Source organism: Saccopteryx leptura, chromosome 5, assembly GCF_036850995.1.
Source record: "Saccopteryx leptura isolate mSacLep1 chromosome 5, mSacLep1_pri_phased_curated, whole genome shotgun sequence".
Lineage (NCBI taxonomy): Eukaryota > Metazoa > Chordata > Mammalia > Chiroptera > Emballonuridae > Saccopteryx > Saccopteryx leptura.
Genome location: NC_089507.1, coordinates 1,446,384 through 1,472,673, shown reverse-complemented (window position 1 = coordinate 1,472,673; position 26,290 = coordinate 1,446,384). Strand labels below are relative to the sequence as shown.

The 26,290-nt window shown below is 47.7% G+C and overlaps 1 protein-coding gene and 1 pseudogene across 2 annotated transcripts in view; one reads left to right on the top strand and one right to left on the bottom strand.

The window, feature by feature from the left end:
* Nucleotides 1-26,290, bottom strand: part of FAM193A (family with sequence similarity 193 member A) — a 133,471-nt gene that overhangs the window by 94,581 nt on the left and 12,600 nt on the right. The window lies entirely within an intron of this gene.
* LOC136406962 (intestinal-type alkaline phosphatase pseudogene) lies at nucleotides 6,446-11,454 on the top strand (annotated as a pseudogene).

The following is a 26,290-nucleotide window of genomic DNA, read 5'->3' as shown; positions in this document are numbered from 1 at the left end:
TCTAAAATCAATAAATTAAAAAGAAGAACCAAGGGTCTGCTATGGATGATGTGTGTTTGAAGTGGGCAGTAAACATCCAAACAACATGGGCATTGTTTTTGAATGAGACATGCGGGAAACAGGATACAACTGGATATATAATTTGGGATCACGAGCATGTGTGATCTGGAAAGCCATGGAGCTAGATGTGGTCATCCATGAAGAAGAAAGAGATGGAAGACAATGGCCCGAACGAAAGTCAAAACTTCGACACTTGACCAACATGTTTAAATACGAAGCTAATTATCCCAAGAAGGTGAAACTACTCTCCATTCCTTTTTCAGACAAAAGCAAGTAACAGGTTAGTACAAACACACATGCACATCCCACCTGACTACAATTCAAAGTAACCAAATATCAGAGCCCCACCAGGTAGTTACGCTCCTAATTAATAAATATGAGGCAAAAATATAAATTCCACTGATTCCTTCTTTTTTTGGGCGGGGGGGGGGGGGAGAGAAGCAGGGAGAGAGAAACAAGAACACTGAGCTGCTCCTGCATGTGCCCTGACCGGGGAATTGAACCCGCAATCTCCTTTCTACCAACCAACCAAGCTATCAAGCCAGGGCTTAATTTGTTTTTTATTTTCAGAGAGCCAGAGAGAGGAAGGGGGAGAGGGGGGAGGAGGAGGGGAGAGATGGGGGAAAAGGAAGGGAGAGGGAGGGGAAGAGGACATGAGAGAGGGGGGGAAGAGGAGGGGAGAGGGGGGAAGAGGAAGGGAGAAAGGAGGGAGGAGGAGGGGAGAGATGGGGAAAGAGAAAGGGAGAGGGGGAAGAGGACATGAGAGAGGGGGGGAAGAGGAGGGGAGGGGGAAGAGGAAGGGAGAGAGGGAGGAAGAGGAAGGGAGAGAGGGGGGAGGAGGAAGGAGAGAGGGGGAAGAGAAAGGGAGAGAGGAGGAAGAGGAAGGGAGAGAGGGGGAAGAGGAAGGGAGAGAGGAGGGAAGAGGAAGGGAGAGAGGGGGAAGAGGAAGGGAGAGAGGAGGGAAGGGGAAGGAGAGAGGGGGAAGAGGAAGGGAGAGAGGGGGAAGAGGAAGGGAGAGAGGAGGGAAGGGGAAGGAGAGAGGGGGAAGAGGAAGGGAGAGAGGAGGGAAGAGGAAGGGAGAGAGGTGGAAGAGGAAGGGAGAGAGGGGGAAGAGGAAGGGAGAGAGGAGGGAAGGGGAAGGAGAGAGGGGGAAGAGGAAGGGAGAGAGGAGGGAAGAGGAGGGGAGAGAGGGGGGAAGAGGAAGGGAGAGAGGGGGAAGAGGAAGGGAGAGAGGAGGGAAGAGAAAGGGAGAGAGGGGGGAAGAGGAAGGGAGAGAGGGGGGAAGAGGAAGGGAAGCACTTATCTGTTGTTCCACTCAGTTGTGCACTCACTAGCTGCTTCCCATGTGTGCCCCAACAGGGTGTGTGGGAGGGGTGTTGAACCCACAACCTTGTTTTTGTTGTTTTATTTTAGTGAGAGGAGGAGAGGCAGAGACAGATTCCCACATGCACCGACCAAGATCCACCTGGCAAGCCCACTATGGGGTGAATTTTTTTTAGTGCCGGAGGCGGAGACCACAGAACCATCCTCAGCGCCCAGGGCTAACTCACCCCAATTGAGCCATTGCAGCAGGAGAAGAGGAGGAGGAGGAGGAGGGAGAGAGAGAGAGAGAGAGAGAGAGAGAGAGAGAGAGAGAGGAGTAAGGGGTGGAAAAGCAGATGGGCACTTCTCCTGTATGCCCTGACCAGGAATTGAACCCGGGACATGCACATGCCAGGCCGATGCTCTACCACTGAGCAACCCAGCCAGGGCCCACAATCTTGTTGTTTCAAGAGGATACTCTTAACCAACTCAGCTAATCGGCCAGTGCTTACTGACTTTTAAAAAAAAAACATTCTATAGCTAAACTAAAGTACAATAAGCTGAAAATATCTACAGTATGCAATCTGAATAACTTTGACATATATATAGATATATCTGTGAGGCCACCACAATAGTCAAGATAATGAATACTATTACCCCCAAATTTGCTTGTGTCTTTTTGTCCCCCATTTCTCCTCATTCCCTTCTTTTCCAACCCCACCCCAGTCACAAGCATCCACTGGACTGAATTCTGTTCCTAAAGATTAATTTGCAATTTCTAGAACTCTATATAAATGGTCCCTCACAACATAGTCTCCTCTGTCTGGCTTCCTTTGCGGACCATCATTATTTGGAGATGCCTCCCATATATGTATGTATCAGAAATGTGTTCCTTTTAATTACTGAGTGACACTGCACTGTGTGGATAAGCCACATGTTTATGCATTCCCCCATTTGGAGACATTCTGGTTGTTTCCAGTTTGGGGCTATGACAAGGAACAGCTGCTATGCACATTCACGAACAACTCTTGGTGTGGACATATACCTCTGTTTCTCTTGTATATGTAAATACCAAGGAATAGAGTGACTGGGTCATATGGTAGGTGCATGTTAACCATTAAGAAATTTCCCAACTTCTCCCAAATAGTCCTGTTGGAGAGTTCCAGAGAACCACATCCTCATCAATGTGGTGAGCTGGTTTAACTGTAGCCATTGAAATGACCGTGTGGTAATTGTCTCACTGCGGCTTTCCCTAATGATTAGTTATGTTAAATATCCTTTCACAGGCTTATATAATATCTACTCAATACTTTGGCCTGGCTCAGGTTTATCAATTTTATTAATCTTAAAAGAATTAGCTTTAGGTTTCATGAATTTTCCATATTGAAAATTGTTTCTCTTTTTTCTTGTTTGTTTTTTACAGAGACAGAGAGTGAGTCAGAGAGAGGGATAGACAGGGACAGACAGGCAGGAAAGGAGAGAGATGAGAAGCATCAATCATTAGTTTTTCATTGCACGTTGCAACACCTTAGTTGTTCATTGATTGCTTTCTCATATGTGCCTTGACCGCGGGCCTTCAGCAGACCGAGTAGCCCCTTGCTGGAGCCAGCAACCTTGGGTTCAAGCTGGTGGGCTTTTGCTCAAACCAGATGAGCCTGCGCTCAAGCTGGCGACCTTGGAGTCTCGAACCTGGGTCCTCTGCATCCCAGTCCGACGCTCTATCCACTGCGCCACCACCTGGTCAGGCGAAAATTGTTTTTCATTAATGTTTGCTTTTATGTTATTTCCTTTCTTGGGATATGCATAATTGGCTCTGATCTTTTTCTTTTCTTTTTTTTTTTTTACAATGACAGAGACAGAGTCAGACAGACAGGAACAGAAAGAGATGAGAAGCATCAATGATTAGTTTTTTGTTGTGACACCTTAGTTGTTCATTGATTGCTTTCTCATATGTGCCTTGGCCGTGGGCCTTCAGCAGACCAAGTAACCCCTTGCTCGAGCCAGCGACCTTGGGTCCAAGCTGGTGAGCTTTGCTCAAACCAGATGAGCCCGCGCTCAAGCTGGTGGCTTCGGGGTCTCGAACCTGGGTCCTCGCATCCCAGTCCGACGCTCTATCCACTGCGCCACCGCCCGGTCAAGCAAACTCTGATCTTTCTTAAAGGGAAGTATAGTCACTGGGCCCTTTCTCTTGCAGAAAGAGGTGGGTCAGTGCTATAAATTTCTCTCTAAGTACTGCTCTGGCAGCAGTACAGTCAAGTTTGTTATTACAAACTTTAATAACATGTTTTTATTCTCATTCATTTTTATTATTATTATTTTTTTTTTTTTGTATTTTTCTGAAGTTGGAAATGGGGAGGCAGTCAGACAGACTCCCACATGCGCCCGACCAGGATCCACCCGGCATGCCCACCAGAGGGCGATGCTCTGCCCATCTGGGGCGTCGCTCTGCCACAATCAGAGCCATTCTAGCACCTGAGGCAGAGGCCATGGAGCCATCCTCAGCGCCCAGGCAAACTTTGCTCCAATAGAGCCTTGGCTACGGGAGGGGAAGAGAGAGACAGAGAGGAAGGAGAGGGGGAGGGGTGAAGAAGCAGATGGGCGCCTCTCCGGTGTGCCCTGGCCGGGAATCAAACCCAGGACTCTCGCACACCAGGCCGATGCTCTACCACTGAGCCAACCGGCCAGGGCTACATTCTCATTCAGTTCAAAAATTTTTTTCGGCCCTGACCAATGGCTCAGTGGATAGAGTGTCAGCCTTGATGTATGGATGTCCCAGGTTTGATTCCTGGTCAGGGAATACAGGCGAAATGATCATCTGCTTCTCCCCCACTCCTTCTCCCCCTTCTCTCTCTCTTCCCCTCCTGCAGCCAGTGGCTCAACTGGTTTGAGCATAGCCCCAGGTGCTGAGGATGGCTCAGTTGGTCCAAGAATGTCAACCTCAGGTCATAAAAATAGCTTGGTACTCAAGCATCACCCCCAGATGAGGTTGCTGGGTGGATCCTGGACGGGGCGCATATGGGTGCCTGCCTCATTATCTACTCTCCTCTCACCTAAAAAAAAAAAAAATTCTCATTTCCTTCTTGATTTCTTCTTTGACTCACGTGTTGTTTAAAAAAGTATGGTTTAAAAAAAAAAAAAAGTATGGTTTAGCCTGACCAGGCGGTGGCACAGTGGAAAGAGCATCAGACTGGGATGCGGAGGACCCAGGTTCGAGACCCCAAGGTTACCAGCTTGAGTGTGGGCTCATCTGGTTTGAGCAAAGCTCACCAGCTTGGACCCAAGGTCACTGGCTCAAGCAAGGGGTTACTCAGTCTGCTGAAAGCCCGTGGTCAAGGCACATATGAGAAAGCAATCAATGAACAACTAAGGTGTCGCAACGAAAAACTAATGATTTGATGCTTCTCATCTCTCTCTGTTCCTGTCTGTCTGTCCCTATCTATCCCTCTCTCTGACTCTCTGTCTCTGTAAAAAAATAAATAAAAATTTTAAGAAAGTATGGTTTAGTTTCCTAATATTTGTACTTTCCTAAGTATTTTTCTGTTACTGATTTCTAATATAATTCCACTGTAGTGAGAAAAGATATTTTGTACAACTTTAATTCTTACACACTCACCTATATAAATGGTTAGGACAGTGCCTGACAGACAGCAAATGCTCTGTAATTGCCAACTAATGCTCATACATGTAAACAATTGGTTTGTGGCAGAGCTACTGAGCAGTTATTGCTCATACTATAGATTAACACCAACACAACTCTATATACGAATTTCTGGTCTCTCCTAAGTCCTGAGCTGCTGCTGTTTATCTCTCTCCCTGCTGTCCGACTCTCGTAGAACATAACTCTCTGGAGAGCAGGGACCACTCCTCACATCCTCCTGCACGACCTGACCATGCTAAGCAACACACAACAGGATTTATGGGTGCTCATTCAACATTACAATCCCAGTATCTAGCATGTATCCAACACATAAAAAGAAACCCTCAATAACTGTTTGTACAATGAATAAATTTGCATATGTTAAGCTATTTCTTCTAGAAATGCAAGCTCCTAACACCTGACACCCAGTGGTGAGTCTGGCCCTGGTCACCACACCCAATGACCAGATTCTGCTTGTTTCTGGGGCATCAGCCCTGAACCCTCATGCTCAGGGAACTGGCCCTGGGCCCCCTCTATCTCCCAAATGCCTGTTCTGAGTGTGCTTGCTGTGCTGCGCTGTCCCCACGAGGACCCGCTGCCCTTGCTCACTCTCCCACACTTTGATGGACAGGTTAGAGCTAGCTCTAACCCAGGGCCTATGCCAAGGAGCAATGCAAGAGCTGTGGGTTAAGGCCTATCATCTATCCACATAACTCTTGGTAACCAAACTGATGATTAATGTTGCTTCTGATTTTAATGTTTTAAAATTAATGAAAAATTATGTAATAAAAAATGCTGTGTGTGTAATATTCATTTAAAACTGCTCTGCTCCCAATTTTTGTAACTGGTTTAACTGGAAGCACTAATACTTACTACACAAGAGGTTAACAGCTCCCGAATGTGAGAGAGCCTCAGGCCGTTCCTGACCCCTGACTCAATCCAAAGAGCAGATACCTGGAGGGGAGGGGGCAAGATGGAGAAGAGGAGGCACTGGTGTGGTCAGCACTCAGAGCTCTCCACTTCCACCTAGGAAACAGAACCAAGTGCAGCCCCCTGACAGTGAGCTGGAAACATCTGCACTCCCAACAGGCAGCACTAAAGCTCCCAGCCCAGAAGTGAGGGTTGAGCATGAGCCTGGGCACTCCCAGCCAGGAAGCTCCCCGCGTCCTTCACACGGGGTCATCCACACACATCCTTCTGACTGCACACAGCCCTACATCTACACTACTGTCTCCTCAGTCACCATGCAGCCTCAGCCATGAAGGGGAGAAGATTTATTTACTCCAGTCAGGAAGGCAGGCTGGAGGACTCTTCACTGCGGTGTCACACACAAAAGCAGAAATGGGCGAGCAAGCCTCTTCTCCACCAGTTCACTGCACACTCAGGAAAAGTGTAAAATGTATGGAGAAAACCCAGAGATCTGGCTTATTCTGATATCTTCTGAACATGTCATCAAAGCTCTTGAAGGAGGCTCCCAGAGCTGTTTCTGCAGCTCAGAATGACTCTGACCTGACAGAGCTGGAACAACCCAACCAGCAAACCCACGCAGTGCACAGCACGCTGCTCCCTCACTCGTGGGAGAGCCCAGTGCAGCCCAACCGACCAGTGGAAGCGAGGGGGAGGTGCCTCGTCTGAGGGGTGCAGAGTCACTGGCCCCAGACTTCGCAGACAGTGACCAGGCCTGCACATTCGCCACTGCCTGGCCACCCAGAACTGCTGGGCTACCTACTTTGGTCACAATTTCAGAAGATAGTCAACAGACAAATTAGAAACCACACTTTAAGTTTCTGTTACTTAGCCCTGGCTGGGTGGCTCAGTTGGTTAGAGCATCATCCCAAAACACAGAAGTTGCTGGTTCAACCCCTGGTCAGGGCACACATCCAGGACCAGACTAATGTTCCTGTCTCCCTTTCTCTTGTCTCTCAAATCGATACAACAAACATTAAAAATAAAGTTTGTTTCTTAACTCTCAGGTGGAGAAACCTCCGATGTTTGTGAACTATCCAGCATCACACCCTGAGAGCATGGCTCCATCTTCCAGAGCACTGCCAGTCCTAACATTCTGAGGATGACACACGAGTCCCAGGACCATCCAGAATGTTATGACTGAACAGATTCTCGGTAATACTGCAAGTAATATACTACTCACAAAAATGAGGGACAAGGACACTACTCTTTTATGGATTCTTGCTGTATTGGCCAAGAGTTTGCTTAAAAGCTTTAATCACTGTAAAAAAAAATAGAAGACTGGATAAGGAAGATGTGGCACATATACACCATGGTATACTATTCAGCCATAAGAAATGATGACATCGGACCACTTACAACAAAATGGTGGGATCTTGATAACATTATACGGAATGAAATAAGTAAATCAGAAAAAAACAATGGCAGGATTCCACACATTGGTGGGACATAAAAACGAGACTAAGAGACATGGACAAGAGTGTGGTGGTTACTGGGGGGGGGGGGGGGAGTAGGGAGAGGGGGAGGAGGAGGGGGAGGGGCACAAAGAAAACTATATAGAAGGTGACGGAGGACAATTTGACTTTGGGTGATGGGTATGCAACATAATTGAATGACAAGATAACCTGGACATGTTTTCTTTGAATATATGTACCCTGATTTATTGATGTCACCCTATTAAAATTAATAAAAAATTTTTAAAAAATGAGGGAATATTTCAACATGAATATGAAGCAATAAAATATCCCCTCATTTTTGTGAATAGTATATTTGGGTCCCCTATTTTACTTTACTGGAATATGCTAAAATAAAAACTGAGAGTCATGGGCCTTGGCACCTGCTATCTCCTGAGTCTAGAACATTCTTAGCCAGCTGTCTACTTTGCTCCCTCACTGCCTCTGGTCTCTGCTCACAGTCCCTTTCTCAAGAAGGCCTTCCCTGCCTCCTACTAACACGGTGGCACCATGTCCATTACCCAACTTCATTGCTTACCCCCCCATCCCACCTAACTTCCGTCTCTTCCTGTTTTATTCACTGATGTATCCTCAGTGTCAAGAACCATTTGGTCTGAGGAGGCAGTGGTGCAGTGGATAGAGCATCAGACTGAGATGTGGAGGACCCAGGTTAGAGACACCGAGGTTGCCAGCTTGAGCACGGGCTCATCCGGTTTGAGCAAGGCTCACCAGCTTGAGCCCAAAGGTCGCTAGCTTGAGCAAGGGGTCACTTGGTCTGTTGTAGGCCCCCGGCCAAGGCATATGTGAGAAATCAATCAATGAACAACTAAGGGGCCTCAACAAAGAATTGATGTTTCTTATCTCTCTCCCTTCCTGTCTGTCTGTCCCTACCAGTCCCTCTCTCTGACTCTCTTGGTCTCTGCCACAAAAAAAAAAAAAAAAAAGAACCATTTGGACACACAACAGATGCTCTCACTATAGGATGAACGAACAAGAAATTTAGTGAAGCCAGATCTCAGGTGTGTCCAGACTGAATCTTCCCCTCGGCTCTCCAAGAATAATTCAGGATGTTCAACACTAGAATTCTCAAGATGTTCAACACTAGAATTCTCAGCATAAAAACTGACAAATAACACTAAGTTCACACCTGCACAATTATGGTGGGGTTTTTTTTTGTATTTTTTCTGAAGCTGGAAACCAGGAGAGACAGTCAGACAGACTCCCGCATGCGCCAGACCGGGATCCACCCGGCACGCCCACCAGGGGTGAAGCTCTGCCCACCAGGGGGCGATGCTCTGCCCCTCCGGGGCATCGCTCTGCCGCGACCAGAGCCACTCCAGCACCTGGGGCAGAGGCCAAGGAGCCATCCCCAGCGCCGGGGCCATCTTTGCTCCAATGGAGCCTTGGCTGCGGGAGGGGAAGAGAGAGACAGAGAGGAAGGAGGGGGGAGTGGAGAAGCAAATGGGCGCCTCTCCTATGTGCCCTGGCCGGGAATCAAACCCGGGTCCCCCGCACGCCAGGCCGACGCTCTACCACTGAGCCAACCGGCCAGGGCCTCAATTATGTTTAAGTATGACTGAATAGTTACTTTTGGACTGTTTCTGTATTAGTGCTAATCCAGTTTTTACAAAATCCACTACAGTTTCCCAAGCCCACCCAAGGTTTATAATCAGCTGGCTCTTTGCAAGGTTTGGATGAGTAAACCCAGGAGTGCTTCAATGCATTACTAAGACAATATTGAAACAACTTGTGTTTAGCTTCTGAAATGACCTAAAAACTTAATCCTACCCAATCATGAGTTTCTATGCCACAGGAATGGGAAGCGATTCTTTTATTTTTAAGAAAGTGATCTTAACAAGACCCTTATATACTGTGCTTAATCAGAATTACGCAAATCTGGAATTGACTTGGTACACTAGAATAGTTCAGGCAATTACCTCTTAAGCTCTAAATTCTAATTCCAAATATCGCCCTTCCCCTTTCACAGTAATGTCTTTCTTTTTCTCGTTTTCCATTGTGGCTGCTCTACCTGGTAATAACACACGCCTTACTGTGGGAACCCCTGCCTAGAATGCTTAATACAGCTTTTAGTTTAGCATGTTTGAACATCTGGACTGAATTGGCTAGACTCTGTCTAAATTCACAAGGTAGACAATTTTACACTTCAAATGTGAACTGAGGCCCTGGCCAGTTGGTTCAGTGGACAGAGTGTCGGCCCGGCATACAGGACATCCTAGGTTCGATCCCTGGTCAGGGCATACAAGAGAGGTGGCCATCTGCTTCTCTACCCCATTCTCTCGCCTTTTTTTCCCTCCCCTCCCACAGCCAGTGGCTCAATTGGTTCGAGTGCTGGCCCAGGCACTGAGGATAGCCCAATTGTATCAGCTTCAGGTGCTAAAAATAGCTCAGATGATTCCAGCATTGGCCCCAGACAGGGGTTGCCAGGTGGATCCTGGTTGGGGTGCATGCAGGAGTCTGTCTCACTATCTTCTCCCCTCCTCCATTTAAAAATAAAGTGTGATATTGAAACTTTCAGACAAGCTAAAAAAATTTGTGGGTACTCTGGTGTTGCTGCAGCCTTGCCCAAGCTGCAGCCTCACCAGGGTCCCAGCTCCGCCACCCTCTCAGCTCCCACCGTCCCGCCTACAGGCAGGGATCCTGGGTGCGGGTGCGGCTGCTGCTGGACGAGAGGCGATGGTGCTCCCTCAGCATCATCCCAGAGGAGGAGGCAACCCAGGCCCTGGGCGCTGCCAAGAAGCTGCAGTCCACCTAGACGGCTATCAACAACCTCATGATCTTCTTGGGGCACAGGCTGGAGGTGTCCATGGTGATAGCAGCTCAGATCCTAAAGGGGCAGATGAATGGCAAGCTGGAACCTAAGGCACCCTAGCCATGGACCCATTCCCATACATTGCTGCGGCCAACACACACAATGGAGACAGACATGAGGCAGATGGCACAGGCACGGGCACAGCCTACCTGCGTGGGGTCAAGAGCAACTACCAGAGCACTGGTGTGAGGGCAGCAGCCCGATTTAACCAGTGCAACACAAGGCATGGCAGTGAGGTCACTCCGTGATGAACGGGCAAGAAAGCAGGGAAGTCAGTGGACCGGCCAGCCGGCACCTACGTGCACACAGCGAACCGAAGCTGGTCCTCAGATGGCGACGTGCCTGCCCAGGTGCCAAAAAGAGGGCTGCCAAGACATTGCCACGCAGCTTATCTCCAACACAGACACTGACATGATCCCAAGGAGAGGCCACAGCACATGTTTCCCAAGAGGACCCCAGACCCTGAGCACCCTGGTGATGCCAGAGAGTCGAGTCAGGGTGGACAGGCGGAACCTGGGTCAGGAGTGGCAGCCAAGCACCAGGCTGTCAGTATGTATGGAACCCAACAGCACTCACTCAGGTGTCCCAAGATCCCTCTCTAATACATCTCGTGGGTCTCTTTGAGCTGGGGGACATGAGATTTGAGGCCCAGCGAGACCCCCAGCAGGACCTAAGCCTGACGGAGTCAACAGAGGTGGCTCTGCACCTGCTGGGGAGGAACCCTCGAGGCTTCTACCTCTTTGTGGAGGAAGGGCCACAGTGACAACAGTCATCATAAGCGCAGAGCTTACCTGGCACTGACCGAGACTGTCAGTTTTGATGATGCCACTGACAGGGCTGGCCAGCTCACAAACAAGGACACACTAACCCTTGTCACCATTGACCACTCTCACATCTTCACTTTTGGTGGCTGCCTACTGTGTGGCAGCTCTGTTTTCAACTAGCTCCAAAGAAGGCCTCAGATAGCAAGGCCTATACCTCCACCCCTATGGCAATGGGCTGCACTTTACAATCAGCAGGGGCTCCAGGTCCAACACCAGCGACAGCCAGAGCAGGGACCCCAAGTACCAATAGCAGTCAGCCACGCCCATCTCAGAGACCCATGGTGACGAGGACGTGGCAGTGCTCATGTGCAGCCACAGGTGCACCTGGTGCACGGTGTGCAGGAGCAGACCATGGCCATCACCACCTACCGGGAGCCCTAGACCACACATGGCCTGAGGCCCCCGCTGGGCCCCCCAGTGCCATGTACCCTGGGCTGTCCACAGGCCCATCACTGGCTCTGGTGACTGGGGCACTGTAGCTGCTGCTGCTGCTGCTGCTGGGGACTGTCATGCCCTGACCACCCACCTATCCCTCTGCCACCCTCCAGGGGCCCTACACCAATACTGGGTCCCCCGGACTCCCACACTAAGCCTCCAGCCCCACACCCCCACAACCTGACCTCTACCTGCTATCGATAAATGAGCCTCAGTCGGCTGCAGCACCACCTCCTCCTCTGCCGCCTCGTGAGGGGCTGGACTGGGGGGCACCCTGAAGGCTGAGGCAGCAGCTTCCTGAAGCCCTCGAGGCTCTCCTGGGTGCTCAGGACCCTCAGCCCACAACCTGGGCAGCCCAAGAAAGCTCTGTAGCACCGTGGGGACCTGAGGACTTGGGCACATGGGGTGGAGGGTTCCAGAGAGGAGCAGCTTCTTGTCACCCTGCAACTGATCCTGTGGGCACCTCCAGGCCCAGGAGGCTTCTGTTGACAGTACACTCCGGGCCTCTGACATAAATCCCTGGGATGCCCCTACTAGGGGCCAAGTGGTACCATTACAAGAGGAGATGGGAACACAGAACAAAGAGGAGGCTTGACCCTACTCACTAGGCTACTGAGGTGGTCACCTGCCCATCCATCCAGGCTGAGAAATCCGAGGAACCTCAGGAAAGCTATGGGTGTAGAGGGAGCAGTGCTAAAGCAGCCCTTGCCCCAGCCCTGAGACCATGTGGGCACCAGGCACAGATTGGTGAACAAGAGATTCCCTGGCCTCCCTGTGCCTCTATTCTGGGAGGGACACAGAAAAAAACTTTCATACAATGTAAAAAAAAACCAACCTTTTAATTCTACATCCCATTTGATTCAGTCAATAAAAACTTACTGACTTTGAACAAGGTACTATACCTTAAAAATCTGTCTGCATTCAAAAAAACAATCTAGCAAAAGACAATGAATGCTGGTGACCACACACATGCAAGGTGTCGTCAACCACACACGTGTACAATATGGTCAGAGGTGGCTGCTGCACCTGAGAGGGAGCGGTAAGTGGGATGGAGCAGCAGCAAGGCAGCCTCCAGCACAGGGGGGCTCTCAGGAGGCAGCCCCAGAGGGAAGGTGTGTGGAGGGGAGAAGAGGAGGGAGCAAAGGTGGGGAGCCCAGACCCAAATGTGAGAAGTGAGGAAGCACAGGACAAGGGGAGAAAGGAGGAAGGGACCCCACTGAAGAGAGGTCATGCTTGGTCACCAGCACATCAGGAAGACCTGGGTGCAGCTGCCTGGCACCCACATAACAGGCTGTGCATCAAGATTGGCACAAGGGTGTGGCTTTGAGGCATCCAGCCTCTCCTGCCTGTAAAACAGAGGTGGCTCAGACACAGTTGATGAATGTAATTAACATACAATTAAAAATATGCAAAATACAAAAACATAGTAAGATAAAAATGAAATAGTATTTTTGCTTGTTTTCCTATTAACAATATCAGAAACATTTTATATCACAAATAATCATGAGAAATAAATTTAAGGAGACCAGTGTGACTGAATACACTTTTCTATTGAGCATCATCCCAATACACCAAAGTTGTGAGTTCTATCCCAGGTCAGGGCATGTTCAAGAATCAGTATATGAATGCATAAATAAGGGGAACAAAAAACTGATGTCTCTCTCTCCCTCAAATCAACTAAAAAAAATTTTTTTAATACTGGTGAGACTTTGGATTAAAACCAGACAGGGTCCTGGCCAGTTTGCTCAGTGGTAGAGCATCAGCCTGATGTGTGTGGAAGTCCCAGATTCGATTCCCAGTCAAGGCACACGGGAGAAGCGCCCATCTGCTTCTCCACCCTTCCCCCTCTCACTTCCCTCTCTCTCTTTTCCTCCCTTCCTGCAGCCAAGGCTCTATTCAAATGAGTTGGCCCCAGGCATTGGGGATGGCTCCATGGCTTCTAAGTCAAGAAGCCAAAAAAAATGGCTCCGGTTACAAGGGAGCAAGGGCCCCAGATGGGCAGAGCATCGCCCCCCTAGTGGGTCTGCCGGGTGGATCCCAGTCAGGACTCATGTGAGAGTCTGTCTCTGCCTCCCCTTCTTTCACTAAAAAACAAACAAACAAAAAAATCAAATGGTTTGTCTCTCCTTTAAAGACACAGAGCTAACTAGAAGAAATAGATGGCTTCTGCACTTACTAAATCATGCTGATCGGTTTCAATCCCAGCCATCAATTAAGAATTTTTGCAGCCCTGGCCGGTTGGCTCAGGGGTAGAGCGTCGGCCTGGCGTGCAGAAGTCCCGGGTTCGATTCCCGGCCAGGGCACACAGGAGAAGCGCCCATCTTCTCCACCCATCCCCCTCTCTTTCCTCTCTGTCTCTCTCTTCCCCTCCCACAGCGAGGCTCCATTGGAGCAAAGATGGACCCGGCGCTGGGGATGGCTCCTTGGCCTCTGCCCCAGGCGCTAGAGTGGCTCTGGTCGCAACAGAGCGAGGCCCCAGAGTGGCAGAGCATCGCCCCCTGGTGGGCAGAGCGTCGCCCCCTGGTGGGCGTGCCGGGTGGATCCCGGTCGGGCGCATGCGGGAGTCTGACTGTCTCTCCCCGTTTCCAGCTTCAGAAAAATACAAAAAAAAAAAAAAAAAAAAAAGGATTTTTGCTGAAATTCAACTTGTCAGTTTTCATCTTTCTCATCAGACTTGCTTGTTCTTACACAGTAATCAGAAGTTATATTTCTGTATTTTTAATAAATAAGTTCAAAGCTAAATGTTATAAAGCTTTAAAGCAGACTAAAATTTTCATTTCCAAGTTTAAATGTGCAGCAAGATGAGTGTTTACATTATTCTCAGTACAAAGAAAACTTACAAAGACAACTCTAAACATCCATTTTCAAAATGCTCTCTACTCTCTATGCAAGAGTTTCTTTCAAAAAGTAATTTTATGCTCAGTTAAAATGTCATCTTTACCTTAAGGGTGCAGGGTAAGTGTTTATTTTCTTAAAAATACTGAACTGGCTAGGTAGCTTTCTACTGACAGCCACTTATTATAGAAAAGGTCAGCAAATTTAGACCACTTGCCTTTAAGTAAAAGGAAAACACTCCATTCAGAATAGGAGCCCTGTTAATTTTGCCACAAGATAAGCAGCAGAGCTCCTACTTTCCTAGTTACGCTCCATCACTCTCTCAGGCTGAGCCCTCCTGTGCTTCTGGCTTCAACTCATCATTGAGAAATCTGTATCGCGTGCTGAATAAATTTCATATATGTTGTTCTTTCTGCAAAACTAGCTACCCGAGAAAAAAACTTTTTTTTTTTTTTTTTTTCCCTGAAGCTGGAAATGGGGAGAGACAGTCAGACAGACTCCCACATGCGCCTGACCGGGATCCACCCAGCACGCCCACCAGGGGCGATGCTCTGCCCCTCCGGGGCGTCGCCCTGCCGGGACCAGAGCCACTCCAGCGCCTGGGGCAGAGGCCAAGGAGCCAACCCCAGCGCCCGGCCATCTTTGCTCCAATGGAGCCTCGGCTGCGGGAGGGGAAGAGAGAGACAGAGAGGAAGGAGGGGGGGGGGGTGGAGAAGCAAATGGGTGCTTCTCCCATGTGCCCTGGCCAGGAATCGAACCCGGGTCCCCCGCACGCCAGGCTGACACTCCACCGCTGAGCCAACCGGCCAGGGCCAGAAAAAAACATTTTAATGGCTGCTCCATCACAGCTTCTATCTAGTTTTTCCACAAAACTGTTTATCAAACAAATCATTTTAGAACATACAGTGCTCTGCCTGACCAGGCAGTGGCACAATGGATACAGCATCGGACTGGAACACAGAGGACCCAGGTTTGCAACTCCAAGGTCGCTGGCTTGAGCGCGGGCTCATCCAGCTTGAGTGTGGGGTCGCTGGCTTGAGCGTGGGATCATAGACATGACCCTATGGTAGCTGACTTGAAGCACAAGGTCGCTGGCTTGAGCCCAAGGTCACTTGCTCTGTGGTAGCCCCCCCCCCCCAAGGCACATATGAGAAAGCAATCAATGAACAACTAAGTCACCACAATGAAGAATTGATGCTTCTCATCTCTCCCTCCCTGTCTGTCTGTCCCTATCTGTCCCTCTGTCTGTCATAAATAAATAAATAAATAAAATACAAAAATAGAACATACAGTGCTCTAATATTCAGTGGTTCATAAAAAATTAAACTACTCAATCTGAATCTAGAAAAAATCAAAAGTTAAACTGTCTTTAGAAATACCTGTTTCCATAATCCCAGAGCAAACCTACACAGCATATGATTTATTCTAAGAATTTATTTCCCTATCCTCTGATATTTCTATGGATATTCTGAAAGTACTTGCTGACAGTTATGTATTTATTTTGTTGTCACCTTGTTTCCCTGTGAACTCTTTCATTCTCCTGCTTCTCCACCTCCATCACCCGAGGGAGCTCTTTACCTGTGGCATGTGGCTACTTTCTCTTTCAGGATTAGGCAGGTGTGGAAGGTATCGCAAATTGGCTAGACCAGCTCCACCAGGGGGAGCGCTGTACTTCTACCCTAGAAGCCATTCTCGGAATTTCAGCCTACAGAGGCTGTTCCACCAGCCCTTTCCAAAATGTTTATGCTTCTAACCCCTCTTATCAAATGCCTGTGCAAACCAGCTGAAGTTGTTTCTGCCACTGAACTTATAGAAATGTAAGTTAGAAACCTCAGGAGTTCGCCCTTAAAGCTTTGTGAAATTTTATAACGCACTAGACTGAGCAATGCGTGACTTTAAACCATGCTGCAAAACACAAAGATGCTGTTTCCATTCTGGACGCCTGGTCTTAGATATTCTGTAAAGGCGAAATACTTTCCCTCCCTCGCATCTCAAGGCAAGATAACCACTTTGGACATGGGTAAAATGCCACATTTCAGGTAATCTTTGAGAATCGATTCTCAGTCCTGCCTAGCATCTTCTTACGTTTATCCCACAGCTACTGAGAGCCTCTGCAGAAAGCAGCGTGGTGGCCCTCCCATCACTTTCCGCGTTTCCCATGCTTTCATCACCACCGTTATCTTCAATCCAGGGTTTCTTTAAAGACTGCCTGATTATTTTGTGACGGCCAGTTTAATTAAAAGTAGGCAGCAAGGCCTGACCTGGGGTGGCGCAGTGGATCAAGTGTCGACCTGGCCTGACCAGGCAGTGGCACAGTGGATAGAGCATCGGACTGGGATGCGGAGGACCCAGGTTCGAGACCCCGAGGTCACCAGCTTGAGCAAGGGCTCACCAGCTTGGACCCAAGGTCGCTGACTCGAGCAAGGGGTTACTCGCTCTGCTGAAGGCCCACGGTCAAGGCAGATATGAGAAAGCAATCAATGAACAACTAAGGTGTTGCAATGAAAAACTAATGATTTGATGCTTCTCATCTCTCTCCGTTCCTGTCTGTCTATCCCTGTCTATCCCTCTCTCTGACTCTGTCTCTGTAAAAAAAAACAAAAAAAGTGTCGACCTGGAATGCTGAGGTCGCTGGTTCAAAACCCTGGGCTTGCCTGGTTAAGGCACATCCAGGAGTTGATGCTTCCTGTTCCTCCCCCCTTCTCTCTCTTTTTCTCTAAAATGAGTAAGTTTTTTTTTTAAAGTAGGTAGCAGAATTCACTCTTACTGTGTACTTCTTGAATGCTGCTGAACTGCCATGGCCTCAGACACCAACATGAACACAGCTCCTCTCCTGCCTCAGGGATCACGCAACACTCAGGACTCTGGAATCCAGGTCACGTGACAGTGCTCGTCTGGGTCTCTGTACTGAACGCCTGTGAAGTGCGACGTCCTCTCTGAAATGTAAGGACTATCATGCCCTTTCTACAGCATCAGGGAGCGTCTCCTCCAGTCCCAGTGTGCTTCTAAGGCAGTGGTCCCCACCCCCAGTACCAATCCACAGAGAAAGAATAAATAACTTACATTATTTCCGTTTTATTTATATTTAAGTCTGAACGATGTTTTATTTTTAAAAAACGACCAGATTCCCTCTGTTACATCCATCTAAGACTCACTCTTGATGCTTGTCTCAGTCACATGATACATTTATCCGTCCCACCCTAAAGGCCGGTCCGTGAAAATATTTTCTGACATTAAACCGGTCCGTGGCCCAAAAAAGGTTGGGGACCACTGTTCTAAGGGACTGCATACTTCAGAGACTCCCACAGAGGCGATGTGTAGTCTCCTCAGGTGTGTGACCAAAGAAGTGATAATCACAGAATCAAAAAGCTGGAAAAGACCTTCAAGGTCACCTAACATAATCTTAACTGATAGGTGAGGAAACTGTATCCAGTGCACAACCACATATAGCTGGCCTGACATCTCTAGACAAAAGCTTCTTTTGATAAATTAACTAGCAAACAAACCAGTTAATACCTATGCACTGTTTTGTACTATAGAAAGGAGTTCAGTCTGACCATGGACAGGCTAAGTTACCTGAAATGAGGCCTCAGCTGTCGTTCTAATGAATACATCCACAATATTAGGGTTTACTGATCAACCACTGCAGTTTCTAACTATCATCGGCAATCTCCACCAACACAGGCTCAGTGTATCAAGAGGCAGCCTGAACTGAAGAGGAAGAACTGCACCAAGGGGGGTGTTTACGGGTAGGACTAGAAGAGCTCACCAAGCAGAGAGGGTAAGCAAAGCAAGAGTCAGAAGGAGAGCCAGGACAGTCCCACAGAAAGGAAGGCAAGACAGTGCCAGAAAGGCAGGTATACTGTATGCACCTGGCTCAAAGGAGACCGGCCCAGGGAGCAACTACAGGACTTGGTCAGGACTGATCACCACATGACTTCTCGCAGGGTAGGTGAAAGCTGGCTGAGGGAGTAGAACAGGGACTGAGGGGGGAAGTAGAGGCAGCCAGTACTAACCAGTCCTATTAAGCACTGTTTCAAGTCACTTGGTGGCAACGGGTAGGAAAAAGAGAGAAAGGTAACTTAGTGGTTAAGCAAGGTCAAGAGAAGGGCTGAGGCCCTGGCCAGCTGGCTCAGCGGTACAGCATTGGCCCAGAATGTGGATGTCCCAGGTTCAATTCCCAGCCAGGGCACACAGGAGAAGCACCCATCTGCCTCTCCACCCCTCCCCCTCTCCTTCCTCTCTGTCTCTCTCTTCCCCTCCAACAGCCAAGGCTCCATTGGAGCAAAGTTGGCCCGGGCACTGAGGATGGCTCTGTGACCTCCACTTCAGGCACTAGAATGGCTCCGGTCGCAATGGAGCAATAATGCCCCAGATGGGCAGAGCATCGCTCCCTGGTAAGCATGCCGGGTGGATCTCAGTTGGGTGCATGTGGGAGTCTGTCCCTGCCTCCTCACTTCTCACTTTGGAAAAAGTACAAAAAAAAAAAAAATGAGAAGGATCGAGATGGAAGGGACAATGGGGAACTCAAAATCTGAAGGCTAAGGAAAATAACCCAGTAGACGAGGGACTATTAGAGACCCAGAGAGAAAAGACAGGGAGGTTTTGAAGAGACCTTGAGATAATGCACTCACACATAAATTTTGCAGTGAGTTTCCATGGGTTAGCAGACTCAGTCAAATATATCAGTTAAGAACCCCCGGAGTATAGAATTAACCCTGGAAAAAAGGACATATTCTTTCTTCCAAATCAGAAGACAAAGTAGACAACAGATTTCAGAAGAAATAGGAGAAAAGGAAAGAACTTCAGAAGCTCCCATTGAGGAGCCTGGATCCCACAGCCCCGTGTTCTGAGCATGTCCAACATGCCGAGGAAGCCACACGGTTTAGAAGAAACCATTCCAACAGACCAGGGGTTACAACCCAGTCTAAGTGCTCTGGCTGAGGTAGGGACAGACACCAAGGGAACCCAGAAGGAAGGCAACAGCCCGGCCAAGGATGGTGACAGGGACAGCGCAGGACCTCCTCTTATTTTTTAAAAAAAATATTTTATTCATTCACTTTTTAGATAGGAGAGAAAGAGAGAGAGAGAAGGGAGAAGGAACAGGAAGCATCAACTCCCATATGTGCCTTGACCAGGCAAGCCCAAGTTTTTGAACTGGTGACCTCAGCGTTCCAGGTTGACGCTTTATCCACTGCGCCACCACAGACCAGGCTTTTTATTTTTTTTAATTTAAAGACTGACCTCCTCTTAGCGAGGACAGCAGTTAGTGGGCAGAGAGGGAGACCCTGCACTGGAGGACGAGCACCAACAAAGGCTCGGGCGAGGCCAAGGCCCATCCCACTGCACCCCAGCGGAACACAACTGCTCTAGAGCCAGACACAGGGGCCACGGCACAGAACAGCAAAGCGGGAGAAAGCGCAGAGCCAGGAGGAGATCCCCACCACTGGCCCGGTCTGGCAGGCCAGTCACGGGAGGAAGAGTGGGTGCAGGTGCCACCACAGAAAAGGGACGCCCAGAAGCTCAGATGGGGGGGGGGCAGGCTAATGTGCAGAGAAGTGGAGCACAGCAGCTGGGTGCACTCAGACTGGCTCAAAAAACGTGCAGACCAGGTGGGTAGAAGCATCAGATTCACAGGAGGGTTTTTAACTCATGTCACTACTGAAAAGTGATAAATGCCGCCAGGATTTCAAAGGGGCAAGAGGGGACACTAAGACAATTTGGGACTCAGCTTACTCAGCTAGCAAATAATGTTTCAGCAGTAAATGTGCTCTGTTGTCTGTCCAATTTTCAAGTTTACGAGTCTATGACTGGCCAACCCAGCATTTCAACTGGAGTACAGTAAGTCCTCACTTAACACCATCAGTAAGTTCTTAGAAATTATGACTTTAAGTGGCATGATGTATGATAAACCCAATGTCACACTAAGCTAATTAATATAAATAAGAGTTTATATCAAACTTAACAAGTGTTAAGTTCCGCCTGACCAGGCAGTGGCGCAGCAGACAGAGCGTCGGACATGGATGCAGAAGACCCAAGTTCAAAACCCTGAGGTTGCCCAAGTTGAGCACAGGCTCATCCGGCCTGAGTGTAGGATCATAGACATGACCCCATGGTAGCTGACTTGAGACCAAAGGTCGCTGGCTTGAGCAAGGGTTCACTCGGACTGTTGTAGCCCCCGGTCAAGGCACATATGAAAAAGTAATCAATGAGCCCTGGCCGGTTGGCTCAGTGGTAGAGTGTCGGCCTGGCGTGCAGAAGTCCCGGGTTCAATTCCTGGCCAGGGCACACAGGAGAAGCACCCTTCTGCTTCTCCACCCCTCTCCCTCTCCTTCCTCTCTATCTCTCTCTTCCCCTCCCGCAGCCAAGGCTCCATTGGAGCAAAGTTGGCCCCGGGTGCTGAGGACGGCTCTGTGGCCTCTGCCTCAGGCGCTAGAATGGCTCTGGCTGCAGGAGAGCAACGCCCCAGATGGGCAGAGCATCGCCCCCTAGTGGGCGTGCTGGGTGGACCCCAGTCGGGTGCATGCGGGAGTCTGTCTGACTGCCTCCCCGTTTCCAGCTTCAGAAAAATACAAAAAAAAAAAGCAATCAATGAACTAAGGTGCCACAATGAAGAATTGATGCTTCTCATCTCTCTCCTTTCCTGTCTGTCCTTATCTGTCCCTCTCTCTGTCACAAAAAAAAACACAACTTAAGTTCCTATAGAGTGTTTCTAGTCACAAAAACACCAAACTTCTAAATAAAGACCCAAAGCACTTCTAATATTAATTGCTTAAATATTAAAATCAATGTGAACTGTATATGCATTTAAGAAAGATAATAAAAACAAGCAGAATAATGATTTTCCAACCTGTGTTCCAGTTCAGCATCATGGCTGGCCAGTCTATCCTGGCACTCAGGGCACATGGCGGGACCCCACCCCAGATGGGACACCCTTCCATCTCAGGGCCACACTCGCTCACACCGGGACAATGTAAACAGCCATTCACCTCACGGGCACATGGCTGGGTTGTGGGAGGAAACCGCAGGACCAGAGGCACCCGTATGGACACAGGAGGACATGCGCACTCCACATAGGCAGGGCCAGGCCAGGAATCGATTTTCCCCCCCATCAACACTGTAACTTAACAATGTTGAAGAAAATGTTTTTCAAGGACCTGCTATACTGGTGTGGGCATCTGTAAACATGCAAACAACGCACAGTTCAACTCAGTTTGTGGAAGGACATGCAATCATAATGACTGATCGACAGAGCCAACCTTCCTATTGTTCTTGTTTAAAACTTGAGATATAGCCGGACCAGGTGGTGGCGCAGTGGATAGAGGGTCAACCTGGAATGCTGAGGACCCAGGTTTAAAACTCTGAGGTTGCCAGCTTGAGTGTGGGCTCATCAGATTGAGCACAGGCTCACCAGCTTGAGCATGGGGGAACCTGGCTTGAGCGTGGGATCAGAGACATGACTCTATGGTTGCTGGCTTGAGCCTGAAGGTCGTTGGCCTGATGCGCAAGGTCACTGGCTTGAGCAAGGAATCACTGGACTAGAGAGGCCCCCGGTCAAGGCACATGAGAGGCCATCAATGAACGAAGGTGCCATAACTACGAGTTAATGCAGTGGTAGTCAACCACGCACTAGTGGGCGTTCCAGCTTTCATGGGGGGCGGTTGCAGAGCAACCAAAGTATAAATAAAAAGATAGATTTAACTACAGTAAGCTGTTTTATAAAGATTTATTTATTCTGCCAAACAGCGAAAATCCGACATAAAGTACTTGGTAAGTAATTATTATTATACGCTTTAACTTGCTGTAACTCTGCTTTATAAATTTTATAAAGTAGGCCCTGGCCGGTTGGCTCAGTGGTAGAGTGTCGGCCTGGCATGCAGGAGTCCCGGGTTTGATTCCTGGCCATGGCACACAGAAGAAGCGCCCATCTGCTTCTCCACCCCTCCCCCTCTCCTTCCTCTCTGTCTCTTTCTTCCCCTCCCACAGCCAAGGCTCCATTGGAGCAAAGTTGGCCTGGGCGCTGAGGATGGCTCTGTGGCCTCTGCCTCAGGCGCTAGAGTGGCTCTGGTTGCAACAGAGCGACGCCCCATATGGGCAGAGCATCGCCCCCTGGTGGGCATGCTCGGTGGATCCCGGGTGGGGGCATGTGGGAGTCTGTCTGACTGCCTCCCCATTTCTCACTTCAGAAAAATACAAAAAAAAAAAATTTTTATAAAGCAAAGTTACTTCCCTTCTTTATAAATCACCATTACTGTGGAACCTGTGAGAGGTTAGAAAATTTTACTACTAACAGAGATACAGAAGTGGGCGGTAGATATAAAAAGATTGACTACCCAGAGTTAATGCTTCTAATCTCTCTCCCTTCCTGTCTTTCTGTCTGTCTCTCTCACACGTGCAATAAAGAAATAAATAAGATAAAATTAAGATATAATTGACTATTTTTTAAAGGAAGAGAAAATATTGACAGTAATTATAATTTAAGCCAGTTAATAAGTGATGCCGTTTTTTATTTTTTAAAAAACAGAAAACAGCCTGACCAGGCGGTGGCGCAATGGATAGATGTTGGACAGGGATGCGGAGGACCCAGGTTCAAGACCCCGAGGTCGCCAGCTTGAGCGCGGGCTCATCTGATTTGAGCAAAAGCTCACCAGTTTGGACCCAAGGTCGCTGGCTTGAGCAAGGGGTTACTTGGTCTGCTGAAGGCCCGCGGTCAAGGCACATATGAGAAAGCAATCAATGAACAACTAAGGCGCCACAATGAAAAACTGATGATTGATGCTTCTCATCGCCCTGGGTTCCTGTCTGTCCCCATCTATCCCTTTCTCTGACTCTCTCTCTCTGTCTCTGTAAAAAGCAAACAACAACAAAAAACCAAAAACAGAAAACAACAGTATAAGCATGATCAAGAATTCATTCATAACCTGACTAGGCAGTGGCACAGTGGATAGAGTGTGGACAGACCAACACATCCAGGAGACTAAGGACCCAGGTGTGAAACCCTGAGGTTGCTGGCTTGAGCGAGGGATCATACACATGAGCCCAAGGTCACTGGCTTGAGCAAGGGGTCCAGAGGCGGATTTAACAGCGGGCACACTAGGCACACGCCCTGTGCCCCAACTTCTGAAAGCCTCGCAAAACCCCAACTTTACTCTTTTTTCTAATATAAGGGGCCCAATATTTTCTTCTGCATCTGGGGTCTCAACCGACCTTAATCCGCCTCTGAAGGGGTCACTGGCTCGGTTGAAGCCCTGCAGTCAAGGCACATATGAGAAAGCAATCAATGAACAACTAAGGTGCCGCAACAAAGAATTGATGCTTCTCATCTCTCTTCCTTCCTGTCTATCTGTCCCTGTCTGTGTGTGTCTCTCTCTCACTCTCTCTTTAAAAAAAATAAAAGAAAAAGAATTCACTTACATAATCTCTTTATCCTAAGCAACCAAACAGCTTTGGCAAGGGGCTGTTATCCATGAGGAGTGCACCCGCATTGACAGGCCTCCCTCAGTAGCCGCTTAAAGGGACTACGCTCTCAGCAGGAACTTGTACAGTACATCTGTCTACTCTGCTGGGCTATTTTCACCACAGATGAATAACTGCCAAGCATTTCTAGAGAAAAGAATTAGTTTGTAGCAAACTACTAACTAATAATTTCACCAAATATTAGCATAAATATAAAATTACTATCACACTTTAAACATGATTCATTAGCCTTTGTATGGCTTCCTTAAGGAAAATAAAACTCTTCCTTTTTCATAAATAAGGCAGCTATAAAGAATAAAAATTAAAATTATGGGCCTGACAAGTTATGGCTCAGTGGATACAAGCTGACCCAGATGCTGAGGTCACCAGCAAGATCCCCGTTCAAGGCATATATGAGAGGCAATCAATGGCTGCACAACTAAAGTACAACAAACGAGCTGATGCTTCTTCTCTCTCTCCCCCTCTAACAAACAACCAAATAAAATAAAGTAAATAAAATTCTGCGCTACTAAATGCAATGTGGTATCTTAGATTTAGTACATCAATGAAAAATTTAGTGAAGTCCAAATTAAGTCTGCAGTTAATAATATGGCAGCAATTTTTAACTCTTAGCTTTGACAAATACACCAAAGTTATGTAAGACATCATTATTAGGGAATAGGGAAAGTGGCTGGAGGGAATATGGGAACTGTCTATATTAACTTGGCAACTTTTCTCTAAGTCCAAAATTATTTCAAAATATAAGTCTGTTTTGCCCTGGCTGGGGTGCTCAGTTAGTTAGAGCACCTTTCCAATATGCCGAGGTTGCAGGTTCAACCTGCAGTCAGGACACAAACAAGAATCGACCAATGAATGCATAAAGTAGAACAACAAATTGATGTTCCTCTTTCTCTCTCTCTCTCCCTCCACTCCCACCCCCAACTTTCTTTAAAATCAATCAACTGAATGAATAAATGAATGAATGAATGTGTGGTGGGCCCATAAGCTACAAGTTATTCAATTTCAACTCACACTAGTTAAACTCTCTCTAAAATAAAGACAGATTGCATCTCCATGCTAGCGTACTCCACAAATGAGTTCAGAAACCTGTAGGTCAGAAACATCCCACGAGGAGAACTCTACAATGCAAGAGCGTCCTGCACTATACCAAATAGAAAGCCAATTAGTAATGCTGCCAGGAAAAAAGGTCTCAAGTTAATAAGTGTATTTCACATATACATTACAATTAGAAGTTAACATATAAACATAATGACTAATCAAGAAGCTGTCTATTAAGAAACCCACTTCGGCCAGACCTATGGTGGCGCAGTGGATAAAGTGTCAACCTGGAACATTGAGGTCACTGGTTCAAAACCCTGGGCTTGCCTGGTCAAGGTACATATGGAAGTTGACGCTTCCCGCTCCTCTCCCTTCTCTTCTCTCTCCTCTCTAAATGAATAAATTCAAAAAAATTAAAAAGAAAAAAAGAAACCTACTTCAAATAAAATTATACAGGTAGGTTAAAGTAAAAAAGAATAAAATATATGCCATGCCTACACTAATTAAAGGAAAGCTGGGGGAAAAACGGAAAGAAAGCTGGAGTGGTTGTTAGTATCAAAGTGAACTTCAGAGCTAAACAAAGTACTAGGAATTAGAGGGACATAACAGAAAGAATCAATTCACCAAAAAGACATTATAACTTTAAATATATATTGACTAGGCCCTGGTCAGTTTGCTCAGCGGTAGAGCATCAGCCTGGCATGTGGAAGTTCCAGATTCGATTCCCAGTCAGGCATACAAGGGAAGTGACCTTCTGCTTCTCCACCCCTCCCTCTTCTCTTTCTCTCTCCTCTCTTCCCACTGCCATAGTTTGACTGGCTACAGTAAGCTGGCCCCGAGCACTGAGGATGGCTCCACAGCCTCGCCTCAGCCCCTAAAATGGCTCAGCGGCCAAGAAACAGAACAATGGCCCCCGATGGGCAGAGCATCAGCGTCAGATGGGGGTTACTGGGTGGATCCTGGTCGGAGCACATGCGAAGGTCTCTCTCTGACTCCCTGCCTCTCACTTAATTAGAAAAAAAGAAAGAAAGAAATATATATTATATTTACCAAATAACAGAACATGAATAAAAACTAAAAAAGTAGGGCAAAAACAAGTCCACACCTTTAGTCAGAGACTTCAACACTTCTCTCTCAGCAGCTGACAGACTAACACACAAAACTCAGCAAGACGGAGAATTGAAAATCTCACTACCAAACTGGATCTTATATTCAGATAACACTCCATTCAATATACATGTTCTAAGTATATAAGTAATATTCACCAAAATAGTCCATAAAATTTAAACTGTTACAAAGAAATAAAAACACACAAAATGTTCTCTGACCATATTGAAGTTAGACTAGAACTCAGTAACAGAATGATAACAGGAAATTTAAACAACATACTTCTAAATAACCCATGAGTCAAAGAGCAGATTCAAGGGAAATT